Source organism: Microtus pennsylvanicus, chromosome 14, assembly GCF_037038515.1.
Source record: "Microtus pennsylvanicus isolate mMicPen1 chromosome 14, mMicPen1.hap1, whole genome shotgun sequence".
Classification (NCBI taxonomy): domain Eukaryota; kingdom Metazoa; phylum Chordata; class Mammalia; order Rodentia; family Cricetidae; genus Microtus; species Microtus pennsylvanicus.
Genome location: NC_134592.1, coordinates 71,373,830 through 71,394,680, shown reverse-complemented (window position 1 = coordinate 71,394,680; position 20,851 = coordinate 71,373,830). Strand labels below are relative to the sequence as shown.

Sequence of the window (20,851 nt, the reverse complement as noted above, 5' to 3'; positions counted from 1 at the left end):
TCCACTGTCTTACTTCCAGTTTTCTCAGGAGATCTTGTCTCTTTCGCCTTCCCAGGGGTATCTGTAGATGTTTCTCTTAGGGTTTTCTTTGTTACTTAGCTTCTCTGGGGTCATGGACTATAGGCTCATTATCCTTTGGTTACAGCTAAGTATCCACTTATCCACCATGCTCATCTTTCTGGGTTAACTCAATCAGGATGGATTTTTCTAGTTCCACCCATTTGCATGCAAATTTAGGATGTCATTGTTTTTTTACCGCTGCGTAGTACTCCATTGTGTAAATGTACCACATTTTCTTTCTTTATTCTTCGGTTGAGGGGCATCTAGGCTGTTCCCAGGCTCTGGCTATTACAAATAATGCTGCTATGAATATAGATGAACAAATGTCCTTATAGTATGATTGAGAACCCTTTGGGTATATGCCCAAAGTGGTATTATTGGGTCCTGAGTTAGGTTGATTCCCAGTTTTCTGAAAAACTGCCGTGCTAATTTCCAGTTGTATAAGTTTGCATTCCCACCAGCAATGGAGGAGTGTTCCCCTTTCTCCTCATCCTTTCTAGCATAACCATTGGTTATTAGTGTTGTTTTTTTTTATCTTAGCCATTCTGACAAGTGTAAGATGGTATCTCAAAGGCATTTTGATTTACATTTCCTTAATAGCTAAGGATGTTGAATATTTTCTTAAGTGTCTTTCAGTCATTTTGAGATTCTTCTGTTGAGAATTTTCTGCCTATCTCTGTACCCCAGTTCTTAAATTGGATTATTTGGTATTTTCATGTCTAATTTCTTGAGTTCTTCATATATTTTGGATATCAGTCTTCTGTTTGATGTGGGGTTGGTAAAGATCTTTCCTCATTCAGTAGGCTGCCTTTTTGTCTTATTGATTATGTCCTTTGCTTTACAGAAGTTTCTCAATTTCATGAGGTTCCATTTATTTATTGTTGCTCTCAGTATCTATGCTACTGGTGTTATATTTAGGAAGAGATCTCCTGTGCCCATACACTTTCTCTTCTCTCAGGTTCAGTGTGTTCGGACTGACATTGAGGTCTTTAATCCATTTGGACTTGAGTTTTGTGCATGGGGATAGATATGGATCTATTTTCATTCTTCTATATGTTGATATCCAGTTATGCCAGAAACATTTGTTGAAATTTTTTTCCTTGTATAATTTTAGCTTCTTTGTCAGAAAATTAGATGAGAAGACACCAGAAAACAGAAAGAGCTCCCATGCTCTTGGATAGGTAGGATCACATAATAAAAATGGCAATCCTACCAAAACCAATCTACAGATTCAATGCATTCACCATCAAAATGACAACACAATTCTTCATGGACCTCAAAAGAACAATATTCAACTTCATGTGGAAAAACAAAAACCCAGGGTAGCCCAAACAATCCCGTACAATAAAGGATTTCCTAGAGGCATCACCATCCCTGACTTCAAGCTCTATTATAGAACTATTGAAAAAGCCTGGTATTGGCATAAAAAAAGACAGGTTGACTAATGGAATCAAATAAAAAACCCAGATACTAATCCATACACCTGTGAACACCTGATTTTTGACAAAGATACTAAAAGTATACAATGGAAAAAAAAAGCGTCTTCAACAAATGGTACTGGCATAACTGGATGCCAACCTGTAGAAGAATGAAAATAGACCCATATCTATCACCATGCACAAAACTCAAGTCCAAATAGATTAAAGACCTCGATATAAAGCTGACCACACTGAACCTGATAGAAGAGAAAGCAGGAAGTAGCCTTCAATGCATGGACACAGGAGACCACTTCCTAAAGAAAAAAATTTGTAAGAGACATGCTTTATGAGTTCAAAGTCTTTCAAAGTAGTCATAATGAAATATACTATTTTTTCATATGCAGAGCTAAATATAAATTGTTGGTATTATTTTTGTTAAGATTTATGGCAGTTATTACTAGTAACTAGTTAATCAGAAAGTTGTCTGTTAATTGTGCCAATATAAACTTCAGACCATATTCTGGTATGAGAAGCGTGTGCTCATGAAGACCAGGAATGGATGATATATGGTGGCATCCTTGCTGTTACAATATGTATGTCTAACTTTTTTTCCAAAAAAAATAAGAAAAGAGATTTTTGCAACAGAAATAACTGGCTCATGACACATGAATACTTAGTTTGATTTTTATTTTAATACTTCAGATATAAAGGAATGAAAAACATATGAATTGCTTCATTCTTTAAATATCCAAGTTAAAAATCAAAGCTAAGAGGCTGACAAAATGATTGAGGACAGTTGAGGTTACTGACACAGTTTAGTTGACTTAGCTGTTCCAAATGGATTTCATGCTTTATATGGAGAGTTTATTTTCTGCCATTTACATAGCCCCAATTTCTCTCTTTGTTAAAAGTTCTGCAAGTATTAGCTTATAATACTTACACTAAAAAAAATCTCTTTTTAGTCCTTCCTTTTCAATGTTATGCATGTCAAGGCTAAAGCTATGAACATAGCTTATACAGAGTATTAGAAGCTTTGGCAGAAGGTATTTTAATTGATGTCATATCCTTTTAAACAAATGTATCATGTTTTCATCTTAATCAATGTTCCCTTTGATAAATGTTTTGATGCTCCATGAATGATGGTTCTACCTGACTCCAGAGCATTTTTTTAGCTACACGTATATTTAAATTATTTCAGTATGTGTAGGATCTGGGGAGGTGGCTCAGTCAATAATTAACCTAGCTGAGTTGATGGTTCCTAGGTTCAGTGTGGGATATTATCTTAAAAAATAAGGTGGAGAGTGATCAAGGAAGACAGTGACATTGACCGCTGTACATACACACCCCCAACCCCACATACTCAGAAGATAAACTCTTCCCTTCGTAGCCTTCATTGGACTTCCAGCTTGAACCAATTACCTAGTCTATAAACCACTTCCTAAAATATCATTTCCTTTAATAAACTTGTTTCAAGCTCTTTAAAGGACAGTTGTCAACTGTACAGGGGTTTGAGACATTTGGCAGCAACTTCTAGTTCAATCCTTAATTCAGAGCTATGCATTCCTAGTTCAGGAAGCTGGACCGACTAAGTTCAAAGCTCATCTGAAGAAATGAGCAGCTCTAGATGGTGACAGGCCAGGGTGAGAGAATGGTGCCTAAAGACCACAGCACTTAAGTCCGCAACCTTCACGACTAAGTTTCTGGGACCACATCAGAGGGATAAATGAGAACTCCATATGTCAAATGCCTGGTGTGAAAGAACAGAAACCCTCTACTGAAAGTAGTTGAGGGACGTTTAACCATGGGAGAAAGTGTTACTATGGCCAAAGACACACTGAAACTTCCAGCATAGACTACTGAGGTTAATGTGTAACAGTCATGCCATATTGTCTTTCTGGAAGTCCATAGAATAAAAATAAGACAGAAAAAAATGGGCCGATGAGCTTCATTTAATGTAAATGTTAATTGCTAAAGGGATACAAATGTATTCCGGTGCTTAAGGAGTAGGGATTTCTGTCAAAGAGTTAGTCAGGGATTTCAACCCATCCATGTACGTATTTCCACAGAGTCAACTCTGCTTTACATCTTCCAGGAAGTGTTCTGGTTTTCGGAAGAACTCACCTGGACTACTTTCTGCATGAAAGCATACATGAAGAAAAATGTACCAGCTGCTCTACATGGTAAATTTAGTTTATCCTCTAAGTTGAATAAAAAGTTTTCTCATCTCAATTCAAATTGCTAAGTCTACAAACTTCCTGAATGGTTAACACACATGCACCCAGTGAAAGGTTTGCAATATACTTCTGTAAGAATTTTTATTTCTATAGAACACAGTCTCCTGAAGTAAAAAACAACAAAAGAGAAAAAGCAGGAAATTCATAAATCTACTCCATATTTCCTCTCCTGAAATTTCTCCACCTACCACTCCTTGTACTTCCTCTCCCTCCCAACTTCGTGTAGGCCCTTTCTCTTTTACCGAATGAGTCCATTTAGTGCTGGCTGTACATATACATAAGTGTGGGGCCATCTATGGAGATCGGCTAGCTTCAGTATCCTCTAGGGATCACATTTCTGAAGAAAGCTGACGCTCTCTCATCCTTAGCTAAATAGAGGGACTTTGTGAGTCCCTCCACCATCCACGCTGGGATCTGGACTGGCTTGATAGTGTGAAAGTCCTGTGCATGCAGCCCCAGTTTCTGGGAGTTCATGTGTACAACATTGTTGCTGCCACATCTAGGAGATAATGTTTCACTGTAGACTTCCATTCCCTCTGCTTCTCAAAATCTTTCCACCCTCTTCTGGAATTATCGTTGAGTCTTAGGGATGTGGCTGTAATGTTATAGATATTCAGTTTAGAGCTGGGCATTACACACTCTCAACTGTCTTTGCAGGCTGTCCAGTTAGAGGTCCCTATATTATTCACCATCTACTTCTGTGATGAAGACTGAGGATACACTAATCTCAGAGTATCAGATAAAAACTTAAGGAGTAGTTTATTACTATGCCCCTTTATCAGAATAATGGATCTATGTTTGGCCTATGGGTATTAGGTTCCATCCGATGGGTCTTGGCTTTACATTCAAGCTGGAAGTGGTTGGTTATTCTCATAAAATTGATGACACTCTTGTACCAGTAGATGTATATTTGTAGACTAGTTATAATTGCAATTCGTAGGTTTTACTTCAAGGGGATACTGTTGATGACTTCTCCCCTCATAGTATGTATCGAACACTTCAGCGTATGAAAGTTGGTCAGGATGAAGCTTCCAGGTTGGTATTAGCTTGATTTCTCCATGTTCAATGACTCAAGTCTTTGGTAAGCTCAGCAGTGGTGTCATAACACCAAGTTCTAGGGGGTAACTGAGAGCAACATCAATAGCCTCTAATTTTGAAGGGTGTTTGGGATATTATGGACCGACAAATAAAAAATAGTTAACCCATATTCAGCAATGGGCTTTTTGATACCTTATGGTGTCTGGGGAGGCACTGTTTCCCCCATTATAGGGTAACACCAATGTGTGTGTGTGTGTGTTTTGAAGCTTCTATCATAGTAGGTTGCCATAGGGCATTTTCTAAGATCTTAATTATGTGTCCCTAAACTCCTTCCTGTACCCTGCCCTTCTATCTCCACTCCAGTTAACTCTTCCATGCTTGACGTTCTGACTGGAGCAATTAGACATGCAAAGGAGACAAGGCAGACACAAACAGGAAAGGAAGAATTCGAAGTATTATTTGCAGACGATATGACTCTACACATATAAGACCCCAAAGACTCCACCAGAAAACTCCAACAGCTGCTAAACACATTGTATTTCTTCATTCGATAACTGTTTAGTTCCATGGCCCAAACATTTGGTTATTTGTTTTCTTAGTGTTTAATTTTTTGAGTTATTTATATATCCCAGATACAAAACCTCTGCAAATATATAGTTAGTAAGGGCTTTTACTCCATCTTTTAGGCTTCATCTTCGCTCAAATTATGGTGTTCTTTCCTGTACAAGAGCATTTTTTCCTCGTTTCATTTGTCAGCTGTTGTTCTTAATGCTTGTGCTATTGGGTCCTGATCAAAAAGTCTTTTCTGTGCCTCTAAGTTAAGGCATGTTCTTACTTTCTTTTCTATCAGAGTCATGGTATCAGTCCTTTTGTTGAAATCCTTGATCCACTTTCACACACACACACACACACACACACACACACACACGCGCGCGCTGTGGAATATTATTTCTTTAACTAGGCAGAGATTGCTACATCTGTTTACTGCATTTGTTTTACTACATAAAGATGTGTTGCGTTTGTGTTAATTAAATAAAATTAATCTGGGCTCAGAGAGGCGGGGTTAGCAACTAGTTGGCAGGCAGTAGGGAGGAACCTAGCGTGGGTTCTTTAATTGGAGCTGTGTGGAAGGAGAGAGGTTTCCAGGAATTCCAGCAAAGAGAGAATATTAGCCAGTTGCTACTCTAACTCTCTGAGCTGGCAGATTTTCATCCTAGCTTTAATTTCAAGTTTTACTAGGATGATAGAGATTTATAGTTAAAGCTACCTTTTCTTGGCAGCAACAGAGCCATCGTCTGCAGAACAGAATTCCATCCCTCAGAGTTACCTCTCCAGAATTCCCTGGGTAGCCACTGTGTTAAAGGTCAAATAGCATTTTGGTGTTCCACATTGGGCGCAAGTGCAGCTGACTGTTTTGGATTGCCAGTCCCAAAATCATGATACTGAGGCTTATTACCACAAGTTATGAATGCTTGTCTTACTAGCTCCTATAACTTATTTTGACATGTTTCTCTTCATCTATGTTCTGCCTCGGGGTTTTCACCTTTTTTTCATTCTGTATGTTCTATTCTATGTCTGGTTGGCTGGTGGCTACCTAGTTGGCTAGCTCCTCTCTTTCTCCCTTCCTCTCTCTTTTCTGGATCCTAGAGTCCTCCACCTACTCATTCTTTCTTCCCATCAGCCCTTCCTCTCCATCTACTGCCTGGCTATTGGCAATTCAAGTTTTTATTAGACCAATCAGGTGTCTTAGGCAGGCAAGGTAAAACAGCAACACGTCTTTGCATACTTAAGCAAATGTAACCCACCTGTACACAGTTAGACACATGCAGCATACACAATGCAGCACACCTCTCCATAGTTAAAGCAATATCTGCACCAAATATATAAGCTTGTATTGCTGTGATTTACAGAAAGCACACTAGGTGTGGTGGGGGAGGTGGTAGGGAATAATACTTGATTTGATCTGCCTTGAGTTCAGTTTTATTTTCCTAGAATCCATTCTCTACTTCACTGAACATTGATTTCTTAAAAAAAGTTACTATTAGTGGTCAAAAAGCAAAGATCAAACAATATATTTTTATCTACCCTGACACACTAAATTTGAGATTAGGCCAATTTAAGTGAGCAAAAAGTGGAAGTAAGGCTTTCTAGATGGGCATAGGTAATTAAAACCAGTGAGAACTATGTGAGTCCAGTGGAGTGCAGTTTAATAGGCTGTCCTGTGGTACAATAACTTCAAGTTTGTTTGAGAATATGTGTACCCTTTATTACTGTACTTCCATGCATAGATGCCTACTTACCCCAGGCCCCGGCATGCTATTATACAAAATGAGACTACCACTGTCCTATTGTGTTATTCTGTGACACTAGTCAGAGGCCATGCTCTGGATTCTGTGTAGATCACAGAATAAACAGAAGTGACATAGGGGGCTTTGTGGTCTGTGTGGGTTTTACCACCTTGTATGAGACAGTGAACATTCATAGGTTTAACAAAATTGATCTGAACAGGCTCTAATACGATTTGTATCAGGGGAACTGTATCTTTTTTTTTGAAGGTCAGAGCTATAGCTTAGCAGATAAGGAAGGACACTTGCTTCAAGCCTCACGACATCGTTCAAAGTCCAGACCTCACATAAGGCAAAGTGAGAACTGACTCCCACTGAAACCACTCTCCTGACCTACACACACACACACACACACACACACACACACACACACACACACGGCATGCCCTCTCTGTTGCCTCTCCCCAATAGATGATGAGATGCAATAGTTTTGAAAAAATAGAATTTGGAAATGAAAGTTTTAGCTTAATGTAAATGTGGACTCGCTTGTAAGAGGTGATAGAGCTGCTGTGGGTTTTATCTGTCTTGCTTCAATGACAGCATCTACCACTCATCGGCACAATCAAGGCATCCACACAGTCAATATACAGACATGTCTTCCAAGAGATCCCTTTTCGTGGCCTTTTATCAGTTCCTATATGCCCACCCCTCTCTTCCTCCTCTCACATTGACAATACCGTCTGGACCATTCTCCCATTGTAGAAAATTATTACATAAAGACTATTCTACAAATAGAATGGCAGAGTGTAGTTTTATTGCCTGTTGAATATGGCAGTGCTTTGCTGGTTTTTATTGATGAGTAAGATTGCAAAGTATGAATGTCACGCCCATTCTGGCAGCACATACATTAAAATTGGGATGATACAGAGAAGATTAGTATGGCTCCTGCACAAAGTGTGAATGCCCTCCTAGTGGGAACACAGGCATTTCCAATCTGCAACTGTTATGAATGATGCTGGCATAAATGCCTGTGCATCATTTATCTGTGTAAATGCAAGGCTTAGCATTTCTGGTTTCATGGGAGTGGCATGTTCAGGTTTTTAGAAAAAATACCAAAATGTTTTCTGCAGTGGGTGGGCTGAGTGATGCAGTTTCTCTGTCTTCTCCAGCATTTGGCATAGTCAACTGGCTTTTATTTTAGACATTCAGGTAGATGTGCAATGATGTCACATTGTTGATATTTGTGTTCTCTCAGGACAATGCTGAGCATCTTGTCGAGAGACAGATCTTATTTATTTGCCTCCTGTATATCTTCTTCGGGGAATTTTTTTCCCATCTTTTGCCCATATTCTAATTGAACTTTTAATTTTCGTGTGTTTTTAGAGTTTTTAAAACAACTTAGAGGTTAAATAGTTTTTTTTTAACAGAACTTAGAGGCTAAAACATCTATCAGATTTGCAATTAGGAAATATTTCCTCCCAGGCTCTAGTTTGTTCTCCCATTGTCTTAGCAGAATCCAGCCAGAATCATTTTATTTTCATGTAGTATAATTTATCAATTCTTTTTTACATTGAATCATGTATTTACTGCCCAGTCTAACACTTGTTGTTTAGACCTAGATGCAGACCCATTGTTTAAATTTTTTTCTGAAAAAGTCATAGTTATGTTTTATGTGTATAAGTCATTGAGATCTTATTTACGTTTATATTTGTTTTATGTGTGTGCTATATGGATGCTGTATGGAGGAAGGTGTCTTGTTCAGCATCATAGCTCTAATCAGTTTGCATAGCCAGAGGGCTATAATTCTTTTTCTATATATTAGGGTCTTTCGCTCTAATCCCTACCCTTTGTCCAGAGGGCTATCTATATCTATGATCTTGCTAGGTGTGGTGGCAGACACCTTTAATCACAGAACTGGGGAGGCAGAAGCAGGTTGAACCCTGTGAGCTCCAGGCTAGCCAGGGAGGCATAGTGAGACCCTGTCTACATGTTTAGCCCTTGCTATAGATCTAATTCCCTTGAGCCGCAGTCTATTTATCCATTACTCTTGGTAGAAGACTTAACTTACGTCTTATGCACATGTGATTGAAGTAATCACTACAGTGGCATCAAACCATTATTCCTTGAAGCTTGTTTTGTATGGCATTTATTTGTGACAGACTGATCACGGTCAGAAACCCATTGTAAAATAGCACGTGTGCCTATCTCAGCCTCATCATGAACTTCACATGACTCACTAGACTGCTTCTTTCCCAGCATGCAAATTCTAATTAAAGTAATAGAATGGTTTTTGGAGAAGGGCATAGAACCCGCCACTGGACTAAGAGCCATGGTCCGTGTGCATTTTGAGAGTAAAATGTGAGGTTTCTTTTTTACTTCTTAGATAAAATGAAAAATCAAGCAACAACGTTTCCCTATTCCTTGGATTTTAAAGATCAAATTCTTCACGATTCAGCTAGATTTTCATTGAACTTCATCACAGTCCCCTCTGCAGCTGTGGCCTCAAAATACCATTTCTGCATTTATTTTAGCCTCATGGAATAGCTGCTGAGAAACCACAGAGTCAATCAGACTCAAAATGCCCCAAATCCTTCCTGCTTTGGAGTTTTCCATCTTCACATCAAAGCATTTCATGCCCGTCAGCAACTTTTTAATGCGTTTGCTCCCTGTGTGCACAGCTTCCTTTTAAAGACTCCTTGGCTGGCTTCTCTGATGAAGTTGTCAGCCTGCCAGGAAAACAGTGCAGCAGTTACAGAGGAGGCTCCAGGTCCTTTTTTAGGCGACACGAGTTTCAGATGATAGTTAACTTTGCTTTTTGAGAGACTACGGCTCTTCGCACCAGAAGCAAATCTTGCAACCTGTAAACTCCAAATGAATATAAAAGATTCAAATGAGACCATCATTTACAAAGAGCCAAAGACAATAGGAGTACAGACTGGATTCTATTACAGAGAATGTCCCGTCCTTGATTCAGGAGGTAAATGGAATTCTGTCTCCTGATGCTGTACATGTGTAGCAGGCTGAGAAGCCTGCAAATGATTTTTTTCTAAAATATTAGAAAAGCTACCTGATTTTCATAGTCCTTTCATTAATAGAAAATAAGAAATAACAGCATATGTAACAGTAGATTTGCAAAAGAATTCACATTTCCAAGGACAGTGTATTTTTAGAAAATTTTAATATTCATGAGTTATGGGAAAGTAAGGAGAGCCAACACATCCCTTTCTTTGATCTAAATGTTCAACTCTTGTGCAGAGCCAGGCTTCATAATCAAACCATTATTACTTTTAAAAGTGGGTGGCACTCATAAAATGCTTTGAACCTTACAGTTACAAAACAGTAAGCTGGGGATCTATATTTTTATTGATATGTCTTCTTTTGTTGGGGTTTTTGGTATTCAGTAGGGTTTGGAAGCTACTATTTCCTTCTCCTCTAATCAAGCCACGGTACCACCAGTCCTTAACTTAAAATGGCTTACCCTGAAAAGCAGTAAACATTCACTAAATTTATTGAAAACTATGCAACTGTCCAGCAAAGTTTCCCTGCCCTTAGGATAGGAATATACTGTAACCCACTCTATCCTGCTGGATAAAAGCAACAAGCTGTAGCTCCCCACTAGCTCAAGGTTCTTATGGGCTAAGAAACACATACTCAAGCACTGTTTCACAGGGATACACAACAGGTTAATCTGTCAACGCATTTTCTATTTTTGATGTGTGCATCAGAACAATATTATAACCAGAGGCTGTATTTCAATACTGAGGAGTGGGACTCAATGAAATTTGGCTTGCATATGCGATTTCACCAGTCCTAAAGCACTTTACCATGGTTCAAAGCCATAGCTCCACATCTGTGAATAAATGCTGAAAAAGTCACAGATGGCTGCTAGCAGCAGAGGAAGATGGGGTGTGCAGGGTGTGCAGAAGCCCGAAGACAGTGGCTTCAGAGTGGCTGCCGATTAGCCAGACAGGTGCGCGGCTTTCCACCCATTAGTGTGAAGCTTCATGGAAAGGCAGCTTTCTTTAGCTGTGAGCTTTGCGCTGTGCTATTGGTCTCTTCTGTTCTGCCCCCCTTTTAGGACCCCCCATGTGTCACTCTTCATGCCGTTGTTTGTTGACAGAAGTGAGACTTGGGGAAATATCCCCAACATGAACTTCATATTAAGTAGATGTCATTCCAGCAATAAGCAATAGTCACAGACAGCGCCACAGTAAAATAAATGTTGATTTCAAAGTTGATTTTTTTCAGTTAGTATACAAATTCAGATGCGTCCTTATGGCATTTTCATACATCATTAGTTTTATGTTTACTTTCCCCAACCTTCTCAACCCCATCTCTGTTCTTCAGAGAGGAGGGAGAATGGGAACTTCCCACTGTGAGTGAAACATATGGTTGTCATGATTTCATGTGTTGGTTAGAAACAACGTGTCAGGAAAACGCCAAGCTCCCTGCACAGCACTTGATTAGAAATTTTCACTTAAAATCATTATCCACTTATTTTTAATGAGAGGTTTTATCTGGACACACTAACAATAGTTGGTTTAAGCAAGGTTAGAATACAGTCTTAGCTGTAACACAGGCAGGTTAGACAATCTGAGTTCACTCAGAACACACAAGGAGACAGCATCCTTCAGGCTAACACAATTCCCGTAAAATCTACATCAAGAAACAGGAAAGCTGTATTTCAAGGAAATTGTCTGTAAACTATGAATACAGATTATCTCTATGCAAAACTCAGCATTTAAGTGAAGCTTCTGATTGGAAGATGGCAGGAGATTAAGGTTGGTGATCAAGTTCTAGAAAGTGAGACTTTGAGTTTGTAACAACTCCAAGACATCTAATTTCATGTACAGCCTTTGTCTCACACAGGAAGCCACAGACACAACAAGCTACTACTTGTTGCTTCTTTAAGCATTATCATGAGTCCCGTATTTCCACATCCATGGAATATTATTCTTGTCCACAGGATGAGTAGCAGATCTTTCTGAAGTGATTTCTAAAGGTGCCCTTCCCTCTGCTAGGGATCCAGCAAAGGTTACCTGTTGTAAGAGACCATGTGGGTTACTATTGCCTGGTCACGTAGGTCCTTTATGACAATGGTCTTTGTTCACATCCCTGATATTTTATCATGATATTTTTTTACTTTGTGGAAAAATACTAATCATAGTTTTTAGCCTTCCTTAATAGGTTACTATAAACTTAACTTTCTTGGGGGGAAGGAAATCAAAACATAATTAACACTAAGACTTTATGAGACGCTTTTATACAACAGAAAGAATTATCCTCTCTCCATCGAGAGGCAGTCTGGCATTCTTCATGGCAGTGTGATCTCTCATAGTCCTTCATGTTGTTTTGAATTATGAGAACTTGACCTATATTCACCATTGACTCTAGGGTGACTCATGCGGATTACTCTGTATGTGATTAGCTGGGACCTCATGGTGCATTTTTCTGCAACTTCTTCAACAACTGTAATTAATCAGAATTTTGGCAGTAGTCTCTCCACCAAGGCCATGTTTTAGTGAATGACATTTCTTTGTGTTAAGTCTCTGAGCCCCAAGGCTATTGAGATTTCAGAGTTGGATTTCTGGTCATTCTTCAAAGCCTTCTCTTTGGGCTAAAAACAAAGTGACTGTCCAGTATCTATAACGGGGTCTAGGAGTTAATTTGCATTTAGACAGCAACTGACAACATTGAACCAACTGAGTATGGCACATGTTTTTTGGAGAAATTTTCTGTAGGTTTTTACTTAAATAAAGGGTTGAAAGATCTGTGGTATGGTTGAGTCATTGAGAATGAGTAACATCATTGATGTGGACTGCTGGGTCCGAGTTTCTCAGAATAGATAAAATGGGAGATCAATGGCCAAAGGATGGAAAATAAAAGAGGGTTTGTTATCTGTTTTATTGTCCTGCTTCTGAGTTTTGAAGAGTCAAAAAACCCTGCTTTTCTTTACTAATGTCTATGACCTCTGTATTAGGTGTGATCAGAAAGAGGGATATTTGACATAAAAAACCATTCCAACCTTTTCCTTCCTGATCTGAATTTATCTCTGTCTGGCAGCAAGTCACAATTTTATTCTTTTCTTTTTCATTTTTATCTCTTGGTGTCTATTTTCTCTCCTCTTATGTAGTTGTAAATAATTTTTTCAAGGTCTCTAAATATTGTCAGGATACTCATTGCTTTTTCTAACATTTCTTAAAGAAATGCATCACAAAAAAAAAAGGATAAATCAGTTCTGTGACCTGGAGTCTTTGGGTTACTGTATAAGTCATAAGACCTATGGGGTAGGTCTAGAGAAAAAAGCCCTACAGATACAGATCTCATTGGGGGTAAAAATTATTCAATGGTGACTAGAAGTAAAACAACGCATGAATTCCCCAGGGCTATGGGGGAAAGACATGGTCGAAGTCCATGGAAATGTTTAGGTAAATAGTAGAAAAACACAGATCCAAACTTGGGATACATGATGGAGGAAGGTCATTGGTTAATTAATAAAGAAACTGCATGGTTAAACATGGGTGGGTGGAGTAAACAGAGCAGAGTGCTGGGAGGAAGAGGAAGTGAGCTCAGACGTCTGCCTCTCTGGGGCAGACGCTATGAAGCTCGGACCCAGGATGGATGTAGGATAGAATGTTCCTGGTAAGCACACCTTGGTGCTACACACATTAATAGAAATGGGCCAGGCAGTGTTTAAATGAATACAGTTTGTGTGTTGTTATTTTGGGGAACAAGCTAGCCAGGCGGCTGGGAGCAAGGCTGCAGGAATGCAACCCGCAGCTCCTACTACAGGTAGAGAAGCAGGAATAGCTCAAGCAGAATAAATCCTGTAGAACTGGTGTCTTGTATATTTCCATATTCTTAATTTGGACAAGTTGTTTCAGCACAATGTTTGAATTTATAAATCCATAGTCCTTACCCAGTCATGCTGATTATCAAATTCATTACTTTTGTTGTTTATTATTTTTGTGTTGGGGGCTATACTCATGATTCTAAATTCAGTTGGATGTCTGTTTCCTTAGAAAAAGTTCTATAGTAAATATTCCTTAATAGAGTTATAATGTACCTCTAAGGATAGGGGGAGTGCTTAAACTAAAGGCAGACAACCCTGCACATGACTGAGCCATTGAGATAGGGCAGGGTTCATCTGAATTGGCTATTGAGATTGGACCAGCTCCTCATTTCACAGAGGGCCAAGCTAAGGTTCAGAGTCTTAATAAAAAATAAGGCTTGGACTTAGTTCAGACTGATCTGACTCCATTGATCAGGCATTTTGCTGATTTAAGTATTTATAGTTCTAAGTCTGTTGTCAGAAACTATGGTTTCCGGTCAAGATAACTGGTTTTCCACATCAGTTCCAGGGAGGTTTGAGGATATGCCACATGAAAGAAAAAGAGTTGTAATTTTCAGGTCAAATGTTGTAAAACCAAGAAATCATCAGATTTTCAACTCACATACCTTAACTGAAGTGACGTGGCCAGTCAGGGTCACTTCTCCTCCAGGGGCGAGCGATGGAACTTTTCATTGCCTATTTATAATCAAATCTCTTTCACCTAAATATTTTTTGAGGAATTGGCTGGGTACAGGACATTATAACAAGCTATAAATGGTTTCAGATTTCAAGGGAAAGACTAAAAATACAAAATAATAGCCAGTGAAGCCCACCAAATCAAGGCACAAACCATACTCAAAGATGCATTGTAATTTGGCTTATTTTCCTATCTTATTTTCCTTTTCAAAGGGAAAACGAAGTCAAGTAAACTATGTAAGTAGCTGTGATACTTGAATACTCATAACAGATTCATTTAGTTCATTTAGTAAGTGGCCTACTACATGTATATATGTAGCATGATTAATAAAAACTCAGAGACAGATATTGGGGCTCAATCTGAATGTCAGAAAAGCAAAATAGGCAGCCACTGGCTCTTACCTCTACCTCAGACTGAAATAGTGATTCTGCCTCCAGGAATATCAGACTAAAACTGTGTCTCAGAGCTGTCTCCTCCCATTTTCTATTCCTCTCTAGGGCTGGGATTAAAGGAGTGCACCAGTACTGCCATGTTTCTATAGTGAACTAGTGTGGCTACTGGGATTAAAGTTGTGTGTCACCACTGCCTGCTCTGTAAGGCTGACCAGTGGGGCTGTTTTACTTTCCGATCTTCAGGCAAGCTTTATTTATTAAAATACAAATGAAATATCACTGTAGTCGGGTGGTGGTGGTGCATGCCTTTAACCCCAACACTCGAAAGGCTGAGGCAAGAGGATCTCTATGAGTTTGAGGCTAGTCTGATCTACAAGAGCTATTTCCAGGACAGGTTCCAAAGCTACAGAGAAACCCTGTCTCAAAAAAAAAAAAAAAAAAAACAAAAAAACCAAAAACCAAAAACAAAAAAACAACAACAACAAAAAAAACCAAAAAAAACCAAGAAAACACTGCATATATGTTTTACCCTACATGCTCACACCCAGCCACCCCAGGCTACATGCAACTTGTTTCCCACAATTGACTTCCAAAAAATGTAGAATCTTGCTAAAACTCCCACTGCCAAGTTATTTTCTGTTCTCTTTGCCATGATATTTATTTTGAAACCCCCACTTCAGCAGGATCTACATGGGCCAGCACTCAGGGGCCCTAAGTCTTGTGGGTCTCCTCATGTACAGCAATGCCATATCAGTGTTTGAGCTTCATTACAGCATTGAGGGCTCCTTTAGCTGACCTTTTGGATTTTGTTATATTATTTTGTATATTTATACTACTAGATTGCACTGAGCATAGGGATGGAATCTTCACCTATTAATTTTATTAATTCTATTTTAGAATCTGCCATGAGCTCAGTCTAGTACAAAAACGATTAATGTGATATACTAGAGATAAACAATTACCATACTGTATATTAAATACTGTGGCCCCTTCCAGAATACGTGCTTAATGTAGCAGGGAACTTCCAATATCAGTACCCATCCATCTTGCCACCGTTCCCAGTTTCTTCCTATATAATACCAGGGCTTTGTCTAAGTGATCAGAGAATGTATTGAAAGCAGTGGCATAACATTGCTGAGGTTAGGTTGTAAGGGAATATGGCAAGTGTCTGGGGCTTTTTCTGGGCTCACTTTCTCTGGAGAAGAAAAGCTGCCATGCTGGAAGAATATTATTGAGGGCATGGAGAAAGGTATATAACAAAAGACAGCAATAGCCACCTCAAGGGAGAAACTGCATCATAACTACATAGTCAAATTGCTTCTAGATCCTTAAAGCAGGTAGTGGACAATGGGCATTGCTTTAGGGCCTCAGTTTGGGGGTACCTAGCCAATAACGTTCTAGCTCTATTGAATTGGGAGGGCTGTAGAAAAAACATTTGTATACTCTTAAAAAACAGGAAATCCCAATCATATTTCTAGTAAAAAATGGGTATTTTGGAATTTTGCTTTAGCTCAATGATAAGCATGAATCTAGGTCACATATTAGATCACTTACATTTAAAATGAGTCCCCCCCCCCAAATAACGGCGGTACAAGAGGGCTCTGACTTTTCTTCTAAGCAATGAGTTTGTGCTCTCTCCGTGTTTGCTCACTGGCAGAGAATTTCCTTTGCATTAAATCATGCTTTCTTGACACCAGTGAAGAAATGTAATGATTTATACCCTGCATGACTTGAGGGTTAAATGAGTCAATGTGCTCAACAAAACATTTACAAGCTGTAAGTCACCATTGAAACAGCTTTGCAAGCTGTGATTGTTTTCGCTCAACAGGTTCCACTGCCATCAGCAGCGGGGGACAGCCCAGTGCAGTGATTGTTTCTGGGGCTTTTTCTTTTGGGGGCTCTTCTTGTTCATTCTGTCCTTTTTGGTCTCTGATCCTACATATTCAGTTTGTGTTCTAGAGGAGAGCCATAGAGTCCAGTTTATACCTCTCCAACGTGTGAGCCTATTAATATTCTTTACAAAACTGGAATATCCGGTTTTTGTAGTGAAGGAAAGGTATCTATATAATGCTTAAAAACAAATACAGTAAATTGTCCATGGGATAGACTCCAGCTATTAAAAGTGAACAGTGTCTGTGTTAAATTTTGAGTCCAGGTCATTGCAAACACAGTTTCAAGATGCTTAGCAATTTTATTCAATGATGGACTACAAATAAGATAGGGGGTTCATAGAAATATGATCCAATGATGCCCCAGCCAGCTTAGTTTGTGTAGCTACATACTTGAGAGCTTACTTGATGTCATCACCCAACAGCAAATTTCTTAAACCACAACGCCTCTTCAGTTCATTACAAATAGTTACATAGTGCTTAACAATACACTTCATTAATACTCAAATGCACAGTATCTTTTGCAGAACATCTTTTCTTGTAACTGAATAATGGCTTACTTTTATCTCTCAGGAGCACTACATTTTTTCAAGAGGTTTGGATCCTTCAAAGTGTAATAAATTTGTTCACCTGTGATGGGTTGCTTTGATTGCTGACACAACACAATGTTAAATGAGATTGTCTAGTCAGCTAGGCCTCTTGGGAATTGTCTTGACTTCACTGGCTGATCTGCGACAAACCTAAAAGTTCCCTGGGTTTGGGTCCCAGACTGTGAGACACAATAGGAAGTGAACTGAGTGGAAAGTATTCATTTTCTCTTGCTCTTGACCGTTGGCGTGACCAGCTGCTTCAAGTCTCTGCCTTGAGTTCCCTGGAATGATGAACTGTATATTGGAACGCTGAGCTACAGGTAAATCCTTTCTCCTCTAAATTTGTTTCTGCCAGGTATTTTTGTCACCGTGGCAGAAATAAAATCAGAACACTATATTTTCTTTTATTTCCTAAAAGGATTGGAAAGTCTATTCGGAGGCTTACATCTCTTTTAAGGCAAGTTATTGCTGAATTGCCATAGTAGATCCCCTGGGAGCTCCAGTCTTATTTCTTCGGCACCCAGCCTTTGATGCTGAAGGAAGGGCGCTAGGAGAAAATCCTCATGTCTCTGTTGACAACCTCGGCGTTGCCGTGTCTGAGTTCCTAAATGTATTCTAACAGGCTCTTCCTCTGTTCTCTAACAAGCCATCCAAATATCACTTGCCAAATATGTGTTCTTAAATAACTGTCTCAGCATATGCTTTTGGGGGGCGGGGTGGGGGGGAGGAAAAATAAATGCAAAATATTTTTCAAATTTTCTAAAAATATTTTCAACAAGTTTCAAATTATGCACTAGAATGATCTTTCATCAGTGACATTTCCATGGGATGCCTAGATGCCACTCCAGGAAACTGTGCACATAAGCCAGAACACCATCAGGACCACATTTGTAGCAGACCACAGTCGGCATTGCAGCAAAGTAAAAGACTCAAAGCCTTTTCAGAAGAAATAATAAAAGTAACTATTACGAGGATGGCTACATCTTGTTACATAAGAGGCAAAACCTTTCCCAGGTGCTCTGTATAAGCCATACACAACTCCCTAACTTCCCTCTCCATGGGTCTTGACATAGGAAACACAGTTAGAGAAATATTGAGGGTAAAGGGATGTATAGCAGCCAGAGAACCAGTCCCACAATTAGAGAGACAAGGACAAAAACCCTTGCTGCTTACTGACTTGCTCCTCGTGGCTTGTTCAGCCTGCTTTCTTGTGAGCCCAGGACCACCAGCCCAGCCATGGCACTACTGTTTCCCATTGATCACTAATTAAGAAAATGCCCTACAGCTTCACTTACAGATTGATCTTATGGAGGCGTTTTCTCAGTTGAGGCTCCCCTTTCTCTGATGACTCAAGTTTGTATCAAGTTGTTATAAAATTAACCAATGCAACCAGCCCCTTATCAACTTGACATACAAGCACACCACTTTTCGATTAGAATCTTTCTATTCTCATTTATCCCCAAGATGGTCTGTTAATATTAATATCACAGTATAAAGCATAAATAACTTTAAATGTTCAACAGTCCTTACAAATTCAAAGACATTAAAAGATCAGTCTCTTTAAAATACTCAATCTCTTTAAAAATCAAAAATATCTCTTAAAAATTCCAAGTCTCGCAACTGTGGGCTCCTGTAAAAATCAAAATTAGATTAAATGCTTTCTAAGAACCAGGGCACAGTTACAGTCTGAACAAAGCCAAACCAAACACCAACAGTGTAAGCAACTCCCTGTCCAGTTGTCTGGGATTCACTGTGATCTTCCGTGCTCTTCAAGAGATTTGGGTCACTTCTCCAGTCCTGCCCTCTGCAGCACACACAGCTTGTCCCTTAGGCTCTGGCTGCCTCCACTCCACTGCTGCTGCTGTTCTTGGTGATCATTCCATGGCACTGGTATCTCCAAAACTGATAAGAGTTTCTTGCTGCAAATAAGCTGAGGTTTCAGTAATAGCCTCTTTCGGACTCTTTCCTGGGACTCCAGCCCTGCCGCAAAGTGCCAAGTCTTAGCCAAGCTCCAAGACGCTTTCCCACCTTGAAAACCAACACGACTTGGTGACTCTAAACTACCAAGTTCAGCAGTTAGCACAAGGTCCAACCTGGGCCATGTCTAGAACACAGCTTGTGTGTGATGATCCACAGGAAAAACTTTCCAGAAGACTTCAAATGGTGAGTCTTTTTACTGGTGCTCTGAAACGGGAAGTCACCAAGGATCAATTCCTGAGAGTTAGGGTCCCACAAGAGAAGCCTGCTCACTACATAATTTCCTGAGCTGGAAGGTCTGCTCTGCTTTTTTCCCTGCTACCCACAGACCCCCCTCTCAGCACCTGGTATCCCTGCTTCCACTTTTAATACACTCCCCACTTGCCGTTGGCAGTTATTTTGTTGATCCTTGTCAAACATAATTCCAGGGATTTCTTTTGGGATGTTGTCAAACTCTTGTATCTTTGTGTGGTGTCAACGGTGACATCAACAATTCTGCAGCTCCATTTCCTGCCTTCTCTCTTTCCCAGCACTTCGCCCAACACTGACCCCACGTCTGCTGCAAACACAAATCTGAGACTAAAATTTTCTATCTGTGTATCTGTGTGAATATGGGAATTATCTATCAGGGATTCCATAGTTCTTAATATAGCACCCAAGACAGAAGAAGAACTGAATAACTACACTTCAGAGATAGAAGGATGCTTCTCAAGTTAGAGCCAAAGTGCTTCCCTCCCTCCTGTTCTGTTTTCACTGGGAACATCTGTTCCCCAACCCATTTATATGGGAGATCATATACACTGAGAGTATAATTAAGTCACCCACAGCCTTCTCCTCTTTGGGCCAAGCAGCATCGTTTCCATGATCCCTTCCTCTTAAGCCTGGGTTTCCAACTCTTTAATCATCTCCGCTCTCTTCTACATCCAAATGTCCCACTTCTTTTAAACTGTGGAGACCCGAATGGAAATCTATCATAATGATGCTGTAAAAGTTTGGCAAATCTCAGAAGGAACCATCTGTTTGGTCCTTTCTCATTATCTTTTTCCTGCTTTTTCATTAAGAGATTCTCAAGAAAAGCTGTAAAATTTGTTTTTTTTTTAAATCAATTCAATTACTTCCCTTCCAGCCTGCCTAATTATTTATGCACATAAACAATTCCCGAATGGAAATGGGTTCCAAAGCGGAAGGTTTGTGCAGGACAAATGGAAGCTTTTATGCGCTATTGTAAATGGGCTGCATTACGCGTAGGGCCCAGAGCCTGGCTCCAGTCCGCTTTGTTGGTTGTCACTGTGCATGCGCACGGCAATTGCTGGGCATTGCAATTGCTCCTCTTAGGGTGCATTTTCAAGTTAAAAACATTTTTTGTTATCTTTAGTCGAATCTTTCCCATGCTCTTCGTATGCAACCATGAAGAATTTACAAATAGCAATAATAAGCAA

General features: G+C 39.5%; 1 non-coding gene across 1 annotated transcript; it reads left to right on the top strand.

The window, feature by feature from the left end:
- The first annotated feature begins 7,920 nt into the window (after positions 1 to 7,920).
- On the top strand, positions 7,921 to 8,026 carry LOC142835452 (U6 spliceosomal RNA). Its single transcript, XR_012907878.1, has one exon. It is a non-coding gene; the product is annotated as a U6 spliceosomal RNA (small nuclear RNA).
- Positions 8,027 to 20,851: the final 12,825 nt, after the last annotated feature.